This window comes from Arachis hypogaea, chromosome 11 (genome assembly GCF_003086295.3).
Source record: "Arachis hypogaea cultivar Tifrunner chromosome 11, arahy.Tifrunner.gnm2.J5K5, whole genome shotgun sequence".
Lineage (NCBI taxonomy): Eukaryota > Viridiplantae > Streptophyta > Magnoliopsida > Fabales > Fabaceae > Arachis > Arachis hypogaea.
Window position 1 is genome coordinate 76589788 of NC_092046.1, and position 17565 is coordinate 76607352.

The 17565-nt window shown below is 40.9% G+C and overlaps 1 non-coding gene across 1 annotated transcript; it reads right to left on the reverse strand.

The window, feature by feature from the left end:
* Nucleotides 1-1221: 1221 nt before the first annotated feature.
* Nucleotides 1222-1329, reverse strand: LOC112724265 (small nucleolar RNA R71). Its single transcript, XR_003163437.1, has one exon. It is a non-coding gene; the product is annotated as a small nucleolar RNA R71 (small nucleolar RNA).
* Between the last annotated feature and the right edge of the window lie 16236 nt (nucleotides 1330-17565).

Sequence of the window (17565 nt, forward strand, 5' to 3'; positions counted from 1 at the left end):
ATGCGTGAGTAGTTTCCTTACTTGATGAGGAGTTGATTAAAAGGAACTCTTGAGTTGGAAGGATTGAAAGAAAATTTGTAATTGGGTTAAATATTGGATTGCTATTCTGTCACCGACACCAATCCCTTTGAACTAAGTGGGTTGCAACTTGTGAACAGATCTGGCATTTCCACTTGTTTGACTTTCCCTTACCTGGTAAAGGATGACCAAACAGAACAACCATTAATTACAAATTAATCTTACAATCACACCATCAATGATAGAGATTCTAACCAATCAATTCCCAGTCAAGGCTTTTATTTATATTATTTAAAAATCCTCAATTTAAATTCCAATTTACTTAGCTCAACTTCTTGGAACATCTGATTAATAAAACAGCACACTTTTCTGCAACTCGTTGGGAGACGACCTGGGACTTAAAACTCTCAGTAATTTTAATTTAAACTTTCTGTGACATATTTCTAAATTGATAAGCAGATTCTCGGTGAGTTAAGAACTATACCTGCAATGTAACCATTTTAATAAATTTTTAATTCACCAGCTTCTGCTTCCCATCAATTTTTGGCGCCGTTGCCTGGGAGTTGCAATAGAGTGCTAATTTTATTAATTAGAATTTATTTATTTGCATTTTATTTAATTTTGCTACTATGAGCTGCATGTTTCTTCCGTCAAATGACGCGTTCACTTCCTGATCCGCGCTTGCTAATATTCGATCCTGAAATTGAAAGGACAATTTCACGAATAAGGCGAGAACAGCGTAGGTTAGCCCGCTCTGAGGGCGGATCTGAAAGTGAATCTGAGGAAGAAACCAGCCCCCATTCTACTGATTCGGTTGTTTTACGTGCAGAAAACATGACAGCTAGAAGAGTTACCATTCAGGAGGAAGGAGCTCCTGATTTTACAATGCAACCGTTTCAAGCGCATCATCCAGCGGTAGCTATGGATTTTGAAATAAAGACCGCACTGCTAAATTTGATGCCCAAGTTTCATGGCCTACCTGCTCAAGAGCCTATCAAGCACTTGAGAGATTTCCAGGCAGCCTGTTCTACTGTCAGGCGTGATGGCACTGATGAAACTTCAATCCTGCTGAAAGCTTTTCCATTCTCTCTTGAGGGAAAAGCAAGAGAGTGGTACTACACTCAACCTCTAGTAAATGTATCCAACTGGGATACACTCAGAAAGGAGTTTCTGGAGAAATTCTTTCCATCTGAAGTTACTGACAAACTGAGGAAGGATATCTCTACAATTGTTCAGGATGACAATGAGACTCTCTTTGAATACTGGGAGCGCTTCAATAATCTTCTGGAAGCATGCCCCCACCATATGATTGACAAGATCGTGCTACTCAGCTATATCACACAAGGTATGAGGCCCCAAGATAAGACCACATTGGAAAGTGCCAACAATGGGTCTATGAAGAAGTACAAGACCACTGATGAAGCTTGGCAATTGATCAGTGATTTAGCTGAATCTACTCAGAACCACAGACAGAAGCAAGGCCGTTCAAAAGCCGTTGCAGAAGTATCTTCTGGCATAGAGACTGCTGCTCTAAATCAAAGCATCTGTGAGATGACCAACCTGCTGAAGCAAATGCAGTTGAATCAACAAGCTCAGCAAACTCAACCGCAGCAAAACCAACAACTAGTTCCACAAAGAATTGGCGGAATTTGTGCTGATTACAGCCATTACACTGATGAATGCCCGCAGCTCCAACAAGAAGACAACATGGTGGCATCCACTCACAACTTCTATGACCACCCCAACCAAGGGTACAATCAAAGTGGAAATAATAACCATGGATGGCAGGACAATTCAAACCAGAATTGGAGAGACAATAATAATAGGGGAGGCAGAGATAATCAAGGAAATCAGAGGTGGAATAATAACAACAACATGCAGCAAAATCAACCTTACCGAGCACCTCACCTGAGGCAAAACCAAGGACCACCGAATAATCAGCAGCAACCCTCTCAATTTACTCATTCTTCTGTATCTTCTAATGAAGATTTATTACAAGCTTTTGAGAAAAGACAATTGGCCATGGAAAATACCATCATGAATAGTATTAACGCCAGTCTGAATGGTTTCACCTCTACTCTGCAAGCTCTTATGACATAGCTTGGTTCAGCACAAAATTCCAGTAACCAACCTTCAAGCACCACTGGAATCCTCTCTCAACCATTACCCAATCCAAAGGGAGGCATTAATGCCATCACCCTGAGGTCCGGAACCACACTGCAGGAGAGGAATCAGGAGGAACCAAGCTCACCAGAATACACCTCAGCTGAAGAGGTGGTAGAAATCGAAGATGTTGAAGAGGAAAAAGACATACAGGACATAGCTGAAGAAGAGATAGCTCAACCACAGGAAGAAGCACAAAAAGGCGCAGGCCCCACAAAAAACACTACTCCCATTCCATTTCCACAACTTGCAAGGAAGCCCAGGAAGCAGCTGGAACCTGATCCTAAAATGGTAGAAATATTCAAAAAGGTTGAGGTAACTGTTTCCCTTTTTGATGTTATTCAACAGGTACCTAAATATGCAAAGTTTCTAAAAGACTTATGTATCCATAAAGACAAAATTAATGAATTAGAAACTATTCCTTTAGGTAGTTCTATATCTGCTTTAATGGGAGGATTACCTGAAAAATGTAGTGATCCAGGTCCTTGCATAGTTAGTTGTACTATTGGTGGTGTAGTAATTTATGATTGCATGTGTGATTTAGGAGCATGTGTCAGTATAATGCCTTTGTCTATATATGATGTTTTAAGGCTCCCTCCCTTAAAAAGGTCGGCAGCTCGTTTTGTGTTAGCAGATAAAAGCATTATTACAGTGGCTGGAGTTGCTGAAGATGTTTTGGTGAACATTAAAGGGCTCACATTTCCCACTGATTTTTATATCTTGGAGATGCCCCATAATGATTCAGATAAGCCATCATCAATCCTACTTGGAAGTCCATTCCTGAAGACATCAAAATTCAAATTGGATGCTTTTTCAGGAACATACTCCTTTGAAATAGATGGCCGCATAGTGATCTTCAATCTGAATGGAGTCATTGACAACCCCCCAGAAGATCGTTCTATCTTCCAGTGTGATGTCATAGACGAGAGTGTGGCTGAAGTCCAAAAAGAAGAGTTTGAAGAGAGGCACACTGGACAAGGTCCGAGTGTAGGGACCCTCTTAACTGACAATGAGGACACTTCGCCATTTTTACAAGCCCCAGATAATCCAGAGCCTGCCCATGATCAAAAGTTAGAATTGAAACCTCTCCCTCCACATCTCAAATATGCTTATCTTGAGGATGAGCAGAAACTTCCGGTTATTATTGCAAGGGAACTGACTTCTCAACAAGAAGAGCAGTTACTTGATGTACTGAGGAAGCATAAGAAGGCAATTGGGTGGAGTTTGGCAGACATAGTGGGAATCAACCCTCAAGTGTGCGAGCACAGAATATTTTTAGAAGAGGGAGCAAGACCTGTCCGTCAACCACAAAGAAGATTGAATCCCACCATCTTGGAAGTTGTCAAAAAGGAAGTGACCAGACTATTGGAGGCCGGTATCATATATCCCATTTCAGACAGTGAATGGGTAAGCCCAGTACAAGTGGTGCCCAAGAAATCTGGAGTCACTACCATGAAGAATGAGCATGGAGAGCTCATAGCAACTAGAGTTCAGAATGCTTGGAGAGTCTGCATTGATTACATGCGTCTCAACCAAGCTACCCGTAAGGATCACTACCCACTTCCATTCATTGATCAAATGCTGGATCGCCTGTCAAGTAAATCACATTATTGCTTTCTAGATGGTTACACAGGTTATTTCCAGATTCATATAGCTCCTGAGGATCAGGAAAAGACTACTTTTACATGTCCTTTTGGGACTTATGCTTATAAGAGAATGCCCTTTGGCTTGTGCAATGCACCAGCCACCTTCCAAAGGTGCATGATGAGTCTTTTCTCTGATCTTATTGAGGACTGTATGGAAGTTTTTATGGACGATTTTAGTGTTTATGGTGATTCTTTTAACCTTTGCTTAGATGGATTATCTAGAGTATTAGATAGATGTGTTAATATAAACCTTGTACTGAATTTCAAAAAATGCCACTTTATGGTAAAGAAAGGAATTGTATTAGGACATGTGGTATCTAATAATGGCATTTCTGTAGACCCAGCAAAGGTGAATGTTATTTCTAGTTTACCTTACCCCTCTTCTGTGAAGGAAGTCCGTTCGTTCCTTGGCCATGCAGGTTTCTACAGGAGATTTATTAAAGACTTTAGTAAGGTGGCACTTCCCTTATCCAGATTACTGCAGAAGGACATTGAGTTCGAGTTCAGTGAAGATTGCAAACAAGCATTTGATAAGCTGAAGACTGCTCTAACTCAAGCCCCAATTGTGAGAGGACCCGACTGGAGCCAGCCTTTTGAAATCATGTGCGATGCTTCCAACCATGCAGTAGGAGCAGCGCTGGCTCAGCGTGAAGGTAAGGACCCTTTTGTTATTGCCTATGCGTCTAAGACTTTAGACACTGCCCAGTCCAATTATACTACTACTGAGAAAGAGCTACTTGCTATTGTTTTCGCTCTGGATAAATTCCGAGCTTATTTACTTGGTACTAGAGTAGTAGTGTACTCGGACCATGCAGCTCTAAAGTATTTATTAGCTAAAAAGGAATCCAAACCAAGACTTATACGTTGGATACTCCTGTTACAAGAATTTGATTTAGAAATAAAGGATAGGAGTGGTAATCAAAATTTAGTAGCAGACCACTTGAGTCGCCTTGAACATATTAAGGATGATTCTACCCCTATAGATGATAATTTTCCTTTTGATAACCTGCAAGCAGTATCTGAGGTAGTCCCTTGGTATGCACCTGTTGCTAATTATTTAGTTAGCCACACATTTCCTCCAAATTTTTCGAAACATCAAAGAGACAAGCTGAAAAGCGAGTCTAAATATTATATATGGGATGACCCATATTTATGGATATGTGGCGCTGACCAGATAATTAGACGTTGTGTACCTCAATCAGAATTCCAGTCCATTTTAGAGGCCTGTCACTCATCTGAGAGTGGATGACACTTTGGCCCTCAAAGAACAGCTAGAAAGATCTTAGACTGCGGATTCTGGTGGCCTACTCTTTTTAGAGATGCCGCTGAGTTTTGTAAATCTTGTCACCCATGCCAGAAATTTGGTAACATATCTAGGAGGGATGAGATGCCTCAACAATATATGCTTTTCTGTGAAATTTTTTATGTATGGGGCATTGACTTCATGGGTCCATTTCCAAATTCTAGTGGATATTTTTATATATTGTTAGCTGTGGATTATGTTTCCAAATGGGTGGAAGCAATTCCTACCCGCACTGATGATGCTAACACTATTGTTTCCTTTGTGAGAAACCATATTATATGCCGCTTTGGATCACCACGAGCGATCGTGAGCGATCAAGGCACCCATTTTTGTAACAGGAGACTAACAAGCTTGATGAAGAAGCATGGGATAATCCATAAAGTTGCAACAGCTTACCATCCCCAAACTAATGGGCAAGCCGAGGTGTCAAATAGAGAAATTAAGTGTATCTTGCAAAAGATAGTAAAGCCTCATAGAAAAGACTGGAGCACCAGACTACAAGATGCACTGTGGGCATACAGAACAGCATACAAGACACCCATTGGGATGAGTTCCTTCCGCTTGGTTTATGGAAAAGCTTGCCATCTCCTAGTTGAAATAGAACACAGAGCCTTCTGGGCAGTTAAGGAGTGCAACATGGGAATTGAGAATGCTAGAACTGAAAGAAAGTTGCAATTGCAGGAACTGGAGAACCTTTGCCTGGAAGCTTATGAGAACTCCAGAATATACAAGGAAAATATGAAAGTTGTGCATGATCAAAACATCAAGAAGAGAGAGTTCCAACCTGGAGATTTTGTTCTCCTTTACAAATCTCGACTGAGGCTCATGCCCGGTAAGTTGAGATCAAAATGGGAAGGTCCATATAGAGTAGAGAAGGCTGAACCGTACGGAGTCTATCACCTAAGCCATCCTTCAAGCTCTGAACTTATTAAGGTTAATGGACAGCGCCTGAAGCTATACCATGGTGAGAAAGGGCAGAAAAATAAGAAGCTTGAGATCTTTCGCCTAGAAGATCCCCACATCGCAGCAGATTGAGCTATTGGAGCGTCCAACTTACGGACGTAAAAGTAAAGTGCTTGGTGGGAGACAACCCACCGCGGTATGATCGTTCTTTTCTTCACTTTTAGTTTTTCTTCTTTAATAACTATTCTCTTTATTAGTGTTTTCGTGCTCTTTCAATTACATATCTTTATTTCTTTTAAAAAAAAAAAAATTCGCCGTGCGACGCGATCGCACCAGCGACGCGTCTGTGTGGCAGGGGGAGTAAAGAAAAATAAAAATGAACAGAAAGTTACGCAGGAGGAGCGCTGGAGTCATGCCAATGGCACAAATTAACCCACGCGACCGCGTCCCTGACGCGTTCGCGTCGCATGGGAATCATAGCCTCCTACGCGACCGCGTGCCCTGCATTTTTGACGTAAAAGGGTGCACAATGCTATATTGTGCGAGAGTGGTGCTGGATTGGTGCTGGAAGCACAATCCTTGTCACGCGACCGCGTCGCCGACGCGGCCGCGTCAATTACTTTCTGACGCACACTCATGCGATCGCGTGACCCACGCGATCGCGTCACCCAATTTTGGCAATTAAAATGAATCGAACTGAGAGTTGTGCTGGAGCGAGGTTGCACTCGCGCCAGCAGCGCAACACAGATCATGTGACCGCGTGACCGACGCAATCGTGTCCCCTTCCCTGACGCATCCCCACGCGAACGCATGCCCCAGGCGGCCGCGTCGCATGCGCCGCACAGCTAAACCCCAATTGCCAAATTATCTTATCTTTCTTTCCTCCAAATCCTAATTTTTCTTTTCCCTCCTTCTTTCTTCTTTTCCCCCTTCCCCTTTCTATCTCACCTCTCACTCTCTCTCTCTCTCCTCCATTAACAAGGTTTTACCTTCTTCTTCCTTCTTCTCTTTTCTATCATTCTTATTCTATTATGTATATATATTATTATTTTCTTTTTCTTTTTCTTTTCTTTTTTTATTTTCAAACTTTTATTTTTCTTCTTCTTCTTCTTTTCCTTTTACATGGTGTTAGAAACCTTTTGAGTCATCATCCCCCATTATATGCCTGTGGATTATTGCAAATTGTTTGACAATTATTTTTCTCCTATTTAAGGGATTACTTGCATGTTTATCTTTATATTTTCTATACCCTATTCACCATGCATGCTATATGTTTGTGAAAAAGCTCATGTGGCATTATGCACCTCTCTATGTTGCTATACTATTCAATGCTTGCTTTTCACAACTTTCCCTTATTATTTTATTAATTAGATTTCATTGTCAATACAAACGTGATAGTTTGTTACAAATGGTAATCTAAATTGGACATTGAATGTTTGATATATGCTACTCATGCCTTTGCCTGCATGCCAATAAACCTCTTGCATTCCATTGTCCTACATGCACTTGCTATATTTCTATTGATGAGCTTTTCACATGTAATCCGGACCATGTGTTAATGCCATTTATCTTTATTGTGCATTGATTATCACTTACAATACCCTCTTCCTTGCTTTATCTCTTTGAATTTAATTTCCTTTCTCTTCCCTTCTTTTAGGATGGCCACCAAGAAAGGAAAAGAGAAAGCTACTTCCAAACCACCAGCAAGAAGAGGAACTAAAAGAGCATTAGTGGCAGGGCCTTCTTCAAACGCAGTCAAGCCCTCAACAAAAAGAGTTAAAAGGATAATCAAGGTGGACGACAAGGAGAAAGCCTTTCCAACAAAGGACACTGCGCGATTTCCCAATCGCTACTGTGAGCAAATGTTCCCTATCCTAGCAGAAAGGAACTATAACAATGAATACCTTCTAATCCTCCCGTCCAATATTGCCGCCTTTGTTAAGCCGCAAATTGAGCGAAGACAATGGGGTTTCTTACGGACACAGCCGAGGCAGGTCAATCTCTCTTGGGTAGTTGAGTTCTACTCCAACTTCTACATACCGACCCTGCAGTCTGTTTATGTCCGGCAGAAGCAAGTCCCCATCACAGAAGAGGCCATTCAGCAAGCTCTAAGTCTTCCCCCTATTCCAGCAGGAATGGACGCTTTTCAAGAAGCCACCCTTTAGCGCCAGAGATACCAATTTGACTGGGACTCCGTTCTCGGAGTCATCGCTTTACCTAGCAGCCGTTGGATCTACGGATACCACCGTACCCGCCCTAAGGGAATCTTCGCTTCCGCACTTACCTTGGAGGCTCGCGTATGGGTACATATCATGTCTCATTACGTCTTTCCGAGCACTCATGAGTCCTCCTTCACTGCAGACATGGCTGTTCTACTATGGTGCATCCTTACAGACCAACCTCTGAATCTCTCAAGACATATCCGAAATGCTATGGAACACGTACAAATCGCGGGCAACCTACCTTTTCCCGTCCTGGTCTCAGATCTTGTCTCAGCAGCCAGAGTCTCCTACAGAGCTGGGGACACCAAAGCCACGCTTCCACGGGATGATTGATGGGAAGCAGAAGCTGGTGAATTAAAAATTTATTAAAATGGTTACGTTGCAAGTATAGTTCTTAACTCACCGAAAATCTGCCTATCAATTTAGAAATATGTCACAGAGAGTTTAAATTAAAATTACTGGGAGTTTTAAGTCCCAGGTCGTCTCCCAACGAGTTGCAGAAAAGTATGATGTTTTATTAATCAGATGTTCCAAGAAGTTGAGCTAAGTAAATTGGAATTCAAATTGAGGAATTTTAAATAATATAAATAAAAGCCTTGACTGTGAATTGATTAGTTAGAATCTCTATCATTGACGGAGTGATTTTTAAGATTGATTTATAGTTAACGGTTACTCTGTTTGGTTATCCTTTACTAGGTAAGGGAAAGTCAAACAAGTTGGACTGCCAGATCTATTCACGAGTTACAACCCACTTAGTTCAAAGGGATTGGCGTTGGTGACAGGATAGCAATCCAACATTTAACCCAACTATAAAATTCTCCTTCAATCCTTCCAACTCAAGAATTCCTTTTAATCAACTCCCTATCAAGTAATGAAACTACTCATGCATTGTAAATAAAGAATCCATGGCACATAAAAGGGAATTAAAAGAAGACATGATTATTGGAATTGAAATTGAATTAAAGAGAAATAATCCTTGCATTAATTAATCATAAAAGTATCTGAATGACAAAATTGAACATAACAAAGAACATGAAAGAATAAAACCAAGTTAAGAGAACAAACTAGAGTGATGAAGTCTTGATGAGGAAATAACTCTTCTCAATGTTCCAATGCTAAGATCAATTGAAAATTAAAATCCTAAAAACTAGAGAGAAAAACCTAAGAGAGTGAAAAAACTAGATCTAAAACTACTGAATGACTGTTTGTGTTGTTTCTGCATATTCTCTGACTCTAGTCTACTGTTCCGGGCCGAAAACTGGGCCGAAATAAGGTCCAAAATCGCCCCATCGAATTCTGCAGATTATGTAGATCGCACATGTCATGCGATCGCGTCGTACATGCGGACGCGTCGCTTGCGCTTTTTCCTCTCCACGCGTTCGCGTCGTCCACGCTACCGCGTCGCTTGCGCTTTCCAATCCGCGCGGCCGCGCAAGCCATGCGGCCGCGTCACTGCGATTTGTGCTCCTTCGCGCGGTCGCATGAGCCATGCGACCGTGTCACTTCTCGCTGGTTATCTCCTCAAATTCTTGTGTTCCTTCCATTTTTGCTAGCTTCCTCTCCAATCTCCATCTCGTTCATACCCTATAAGGCTTGAAACACTTGATACACAGATCACGGCATCGAATGGAATAAAGGAGAATTAAAAGTAAATAATTAAAGTCTCTAGGAAGCAATTTTCAAACATGTACCGAATTTAGGAAGGAAATCTAAATGCATGCTAAATTGATGAATAAGTGGGTAAGGATCATGACAAAACCACACAATTAAACACAATATAAACTATAAAATAGTGGTTTATCAACCTCCCCACACTTAAACATTAGCATGTCCTCATGCTAAATTGAAGGAGACAAGAAAATAAGTATGAACATGCAGAAACTCATGAAATGCAATGCAATCCTACGTATATAAATAAATGCAACTATATGATTATTGTCCACTTGATCAAAAGTAAATAAGCCCTTCAAAATAGTTACAAATCAAATTCCACTAATTCTATCATTATACAATAAAATCGATAAAAGTGCAAGAAGATAGCTTATGAAAGCAGGAAACATGAAAATTCAAGCATTGAACCCTCACTAATAATGTATGTACACTCTAATCTCTAGTGTATAGGGTAATCACTCAATTCTTTTCTAGTCATGTTTTCTAACTTTTGTTTTTCTCTTAACCAATCAACAACAGTTAATATACCAATGCAAACATCATGAGGTCTTTTCAGGGTTGTAATGGGGCCAAGGTGCAGGTAAGGATATACATATGGTTAAGTGAGCTTTATAAATTGAATCTTTAATTAACCTAAGCTCTCACCTAATATACATATATTCTATATACTTTTAAGTTTATGCTTAGCTACCCATAATTCCCTTTTTCAACCCATACTCATGTTTCAACTTTGTATTTTGATTCTATCATATGTGCATTGATCTTTGAATTCTGAATTTAACATTGGGGTAATTTTGTCCCCTTATTTATTGATTTTTTTTAAATAAATAAAGCTTATCAATGCACATAGATTTTTCATTCTCATATCTTCACATGAGTAGGTATCCAAATTCCCTTTAAATTTTCATGACACATTTCCTCAACAACTTTTGTTTCCGTAAATTTCCATACTTAACTAGCACACACAATTCTATCTTAAGCTAACCAAAGATTCAATTTGGGATATATAATTTTTTTTTTCGGCTTAAGGTTAGTAATGTGGTAAAATATCGAACAAATGGGAATTAAAGGCTCAAAGTGGTTAACAAAGGTAATTGAGAAGGGTAGGCTTGATTTGGATAAGTGAGTTTAAACAAATGATGGCCTCAATCATGTGCAAGCATGTAAATATAATAAATACTGGACATATAAGATAAAACAAAATATAGATTACAATCATAGAGAAGTAAACACACAAGAATAAAATGATTATGGTTAAATAGTGTAACCATACATAAAGGCTCAAATCTTTCACAGGTTGTGTGTTCTTTAGCTTAAACATCATGTTCCAAATACAACTCAAGCAGATTTATCATAAAAATTTTGAAAAAATTAGTGAAATTTTGTTCCAAAGATAGATTTTTTAAAAGAAACTTATTGTCTTTTCAATCAAGTAGAACATGCATGCAACTATTCTAACCTATGCAGTTTATTCTATTCTATAAAAGAAAGAAAATCTAACTAAAATATCCTAATTATTGGTGCCAGAGAAGAGAATTTACCTCCGGAAGTCAGGTACTGACCGACCTCCCCACACTTAAGGCTTTGCACCGTCCTCGGTGCCATCTATCAGGAACAGGGGTGGGCTGGTGGCAGTATCTCCACAGTCGGGATCATCATGGCTCCCGGTGCTGGTAAAAGAAGTGGAGTCCGGGGTGTCTGAGTCTCTGAAGCGTCCCTTGAGTAGCTCCTTGAGGTGTTTGAATCGGCGCTCGTTACGGCGCTCTCTCATTTTAGCTTTCAGTTCATGCTGAACCAATTTTTCAAGTATCTGCTGGAGCAATTTCTCGGTTGTAGATGCTTGTGGTGTTGAAGAAGAAATATCTTCAACTGGCTCAGTAGGCTGGCTTGTAGTGGCTGCTGAAAGTCTAAGGTATTTCCCATGAGGGATATATTGATCATCCCGTGGAAGCATGGCTTTGGTGTCCCCAGCTCTGTAGGAGACTCCGGCTGCTGAGACAAGATCTGAGACCAAGGCGGGAAAAGGTAGGTTGCTCGCGATTTGTAAATGCTCCATAGCATTCCAGATGTGTCTTGAAAGATTCAGAGGTTGGTCTGTAAGGATGCACCATAGTAGAACAGCCATGTCTGCAGTGAAGGAGGACTCATGAGTACTCAGAAAGACGTAATGGGACATGATCTGTGCCCATACACGAGCCTCCAAGGTAAGTGCGGAAGCCAAGATTCCCTTAGGGCGGGTACAGTGGTATCCGTAGATCCAACGGCTGCCAGGTAAAGCGATGACTCCGAGAACGGAGTCCCAGTCAAATTGGTATCTCTGGCGCTGAAGGGTGGCTTCTTGAAAAGTGTCCATTCCTGCAGGAATAGGAGGAAGACTTAGAACTTGCTGAATGGCTTCTTCTGTGATGGGGACTTACTTTTGCCGGACATAAACAGACTGCAGGGTCGGTATGTAGAAGTTGGAGTAGAACTCAACTACCCAAGAGAGATTGACCTGCCTCGGCTGTCTCCATAAGAAACCCCATTGTCTTCGCTCAATTTGCGGCTCAACAAAGGTGGCAATATTGGACGGAAGGGTAAGAAGGTATTCATTGTTATAGTTCCTTTCTGCCAGGATGGGGAACATTTGCTCACAGTAGCGATTGAAAAATCGCGCAGCGTCCTTTGCTGGAAAGGCTTTCTCCTTTTCGTTAACCTTTATTATCCTTTTGACTCGTTTTGTTGAGGGCTTGACTGCGGTTGAAGAAGGCTCTGCCACTAATGCTCTTTTAGTTTCTCTTCTTGCTGGTGGTCTGGAAGTTGCTTTCTCCTTTCCTTTCTTGGTGGCCATCCTGAAAGAAGGGAAGAGAAAGAAAATTAAATGCAAAGAGAGATACAACAAGGAAGGAAACAGAAAAGAGGGTGAATAATGCACAGTAAAATGTAGATGACATTAACACATGCTCTCGAGTACATATGAAAAGCCATCAATGGGAAATAGCTAGTGCATAAAAAGACAAGTGAATGCAAGGTGTTTATTGACATGCTGGCAAAGGGCATGAGTAGCACAGACCAAACATTACTTTGTAACAAACCATCACGTTTATATTGACAATTGAATTCAATTAATAAAATAATAGGGGAAAATTGTGAAAAGCAAGCATTGAATAGTATAGGAACATAGAGAAGTGCATAATGCCACATGGGCTTTTTCACAAACACATAGCATGCATATTAAACAAGATGTAAAAAGTATGAAATTGAACGTGCAAGCAATCCCCTAATAATAATAATAATTGTCAAATAAATTGTAACAAGTCACAAGCATATAGTGAGGGATAATGACTCAAAAAATTTTTAACACCATGTAAAAAGGGAAAGGAAGAATAAAGAAAATAAAAGTTTGAAAAGAAAAAGAAAAGAAAAAGAAAATAATAATATATATATATATATATATATATATATATATATATAAAATATAATAAGAATGATAGAAAAGAGAAGAAGGAAGAAGAAGGTAAAACCTTGTTAATAGAGGAGAGAGAGAGTGAGATAGAAAGGAGAAGGGGGAAAGAAGAAAGAAAGAGGGGAAAAAAAGAAAGAAGGAGGGAAAAGAAAAATTAGGATTTGGAGGAAAGAAAGATAAGATAAATTGGCAATTGAGGTTTAGCTGTGCGGTGCATGCGACGCGGCTGCCTGGGGCATGCGTTCGCATGGGGGCGCGTCAGGGAAGGGGATGTGATCACGTCGGTCCCGCGGTCGCGTGACCTATGTTGCGCTGCTGGCGCGAGTGCAGCATCGCTCCAGCACAACTCTCTGTTCGATTCATTTTAATTGCCAAAATTGGGTGACGCGATCGTGTGGGTCATGCAATCGCGTGAGTGTGCGGCAGAAAATAATTGACGCGGCCGCGTCGGCGATGCGGTCGCGTGATAAGGATTGTGCTTTCAGCACCAATCCAGCACCACTCTCGCACAATATAGCATTGTGCACCCTTTTACGTCGAAAATGCAAAGCACGCGGCCGCGTGAGGCACGCGGTCGCGTGGGGGGCCATGATTTCCATCCGATACGGTCGCGTGGAGTAATTTGTGCCATTGGCACGACTCCAGGGCTCCTCTTGCGTAACTTTCTGTTCATTTTTATTTTTCTTTACTCCTCCTACCACGCGGACGCGTCGCTGGTGCGATCGCGTCGCGCGGTGAAGTATTATTTTTTTTTAAGGAAAGATAAAGACATGTAATTGAAAGAGCACGGAAGCACTAATAAAGAGAAGAGTTATTAAAGAAGAAAAACTAAAAGTGAAGAAAGGAACGATCATACCGCGGTGGGTTGTCTCCCACCAAGCACTTTGCTTTTACATCCGTAAGTTAGACACTCCACTAGCTCAATCTGCTGCTATGTGGGGATCTTCCAAGTGGAAGATCTCAAGCTCCTTATTTTTCTGCACCTTCTCACCATGGTACAGCTTTAGGCGGTGTCCATTAACCTTAATAAGTTCAGAACTTGAAGGATGGCTTAGGTGATAGACTTCGTACAGTTCAGCCTTCTCTATTCTATATGGACCTTCCCATTTTGATCTCAACTTACCGGGCATGAGCCTCAATCGAGATTTGTAAAGGAGAACAAAATCTCCAGGTTGGAACTCTCTCTTCTTTATGTTTTGATCATGCACAGTTTTCATCTTTTCCTTGTATATTCTGGAGTTCTCATAAGGTTGGGGCGAAGGTTCTCCAGTTCCTGTAGTTGCAACTTTCTTTCAGTTCAGGCTTTCTCAATTTCCATGTTGCACTCCTTAACTGCCCAGAAGGCTCTGTGTTCGATTTCAACTGGAAGATGGCAAGCTTTTCCATAAACTAAGCGAAAGGGACTCATCCCAATGGGTGTCTTGTATGTTGTTCTGTATGCCCATAGTGCATCTTGTAGTCTGGTGCTCCAGTCTTTTCTATGAGGCTTTACTATCTTCTGCAGGATACGCTTAATTTCTCTGTTCGACACCTCGGCTTGCCCATTAGTTTGGGGATGGTAAGCTGTTGCAACTTTATGGATTATCTCATGCTTCTTCATCAATCCTGTTAGTCTCCTGTTACAAAAATGGGTGCCTTGATCGCTCACGATCGCTCATGGTGATCCAAAGCGGCATATAATATGGTTTCTCACAAAGGAAACAACAGTGTTAGCATCATCAGTGCGGGTAGGAATTGCTTCCACCCATTTGGAAACATAATCCACAGCTAACAATATATAAAAATATCCACTAGAATTTGGAAATGGACCCATGAAGTCAATGCCCCATACATAAAAAATTTCACAGAAAAGCATATATTGTTGAGGCATCTCATCCCTCTTGGATATGTTACCAAATTTCTGGCATGGGTGACAAGATTTACAAAACTCAGCGGCATCTCTAAAAAGAGTAGGCCACCAGAATCCGCAGTCTAAGATCTTTCTAGTTGTTCGTTAAGGGCCAAAGTGTCCTCCACTCTCAGATGAGTGACAGGCCTCTAAAATGGACTGGAATTCTGATTGAGGTACACATCGTCTAATTATCTGGTCGCGCCACATCTCCATAAATATGGGTCATCCCATATATAATATTTAGACTCGCTTTTCAGCTTGTCTCTTTAATGTTTAGAGAAATGTGGAGGAAATGTGCGGCTAACTAAATAATTAACAACAGGTGCGTACCAAGGGACTACCTCAGATACTGCTTGCAGGTTGTCAAAAGGAAAATTATCATCTATAGGAGTAGAATCATCCTTAATATGTTCAAGGCGACTCAAGTGGTCCGCTACTAAATTTTGATTACCACTCCTATCCTTTATTTCTAAATCAAATTCTTGTAACAGCAGTATCCAACGTATAAGTCTTGGTTTGGATTCCTTTTTAGCTAATAAATACTTTAGAGCTGCATGGTCCGAATACACTACTACTCTAGTACCAAGTAAATAAGCTCAGAATTTATCCAGAGCGAAAACAATAGCAAGTAGCTCTTTCTCAGTAGTAGTATAATTGGACTGGGCAGTGTCTAAAGTCTTAGACGCATAGGCAATAACAAAAGGATCCTTACCGTCACGCTGAGCCAACGCTGCTCCTACTGCATGGTTGGAAGCATCGCACATGATTTCAAACGACTGGCTCCAGTCGGGTCCTCTCACAATTGGGGCTTGAGTTAGAGCAGTCTTCAGCTTATCAAATGCTTGTTTGCAATCTTCACTAAACTCGAACTCAATGTCCTTCTGCAGTAATCTGGATAAGGGAAGTGCCACCTTACTAAAGTCTTTAATAAATCTCCTGTAGAAACCTGCATGGCCAAGGAACGAACGGACTTCCCTCACAGAAGAGGGGTAAGGTAGACTAGAAATAACAGTCACCTTTGCTGGGTCTACAGAAATGCCATTATTAGATACCACATGTCCCAATACAATCCCTTGTTTTACCATAAAGTGGCATTTTTCGAAATTCAATACAAGGTTTGTATCAACACATTTATCTAATACTCTAGATAATCCATCTAAGAAAAGGTTAAAAGAATCACCATAAATGCTAAAATTGTCCATAAAAACTTCCATACAGTCCTCAATAAGATCAGAGAAAAAACTCATCATGCACCTTTGGAAGGTGGCTGGTGCATTGCACAAGCCAAAGGGCATTCTCTTATAAGCATAAGTCCCAAAAGGACATGTAAAAGTAGTCTTTTCCTGATCCTCAGGAGCTATATGAATCTGGAAATAACCTGTGTAACCATCTAGAAAGCAATAATGTGATTTACCTGACAGGCGATCCAGTATTTGATCAATGAATAGAAGTGGGTAGTGATCCTTACGGGTAGCTTGGATGAGACGCCTGTAATCAATGCAGACTCTCCAAGCATTCTGAACTCTAGTTGCTATGAGCTCTCCATGCTCATTCTTCACGGTAGTGACTCCGGACTTCTTGGGCACCACTTGTACTGGGCTTACCCATTCACTGTCTGAAATGGGATATATGATACCGGCTTCCAATAATCTGGTCACTTCCTTTTTGACAACTTCCAAGATGGTGGGATTCAATCTTCTCTGGGGTTGACGGACAGGTCTTGCTCCCTCTTCTAAAAATATTCTGTGCTCGCATACTTGAGGGTCGATTCCCACTATGTCTGCCAAACTCCACCCAATTTCTTTCTTATGCTTCCTCAACACATCAAGTAATTGCTCTTCTTGTTGAGAAGTCAGTTCTCTTGCAATAATAACCGGAAGCTTCTGCTCATCCTCAAGGTAAGCATATTTGAGATGTGGAGGGAGAGGTTTCAATTCTAACTTTTGATCATGGGTAGGCTCTGGATTATCTGGGGCTTGCGAAAATGGCGAAGTGTCCTCATTGTCAGTTAAGAGGGTCCCCACACTTGGATCTTGTCCAGTGTGCCTCTCTTCAAACTCTTCTTTTTGAACTTCAGCCACACTCTCGTCTATGACATCACACTGGAAGATAGAACGATCTTCTGGGGGGTTGTCAATGACTCTATTCAGATTGAAGATCACTATGCGGCCATCTATTTCAAAGGAGTATGTTCCTGAAAAAGCATCCAATTTGAATTTTGATGTCTTCAGGAATGGTCTTCCAAGTAGGATTGATGATGGCTTATCTGAATCATTATGGGGCATCTCCAAGATATAAAAATC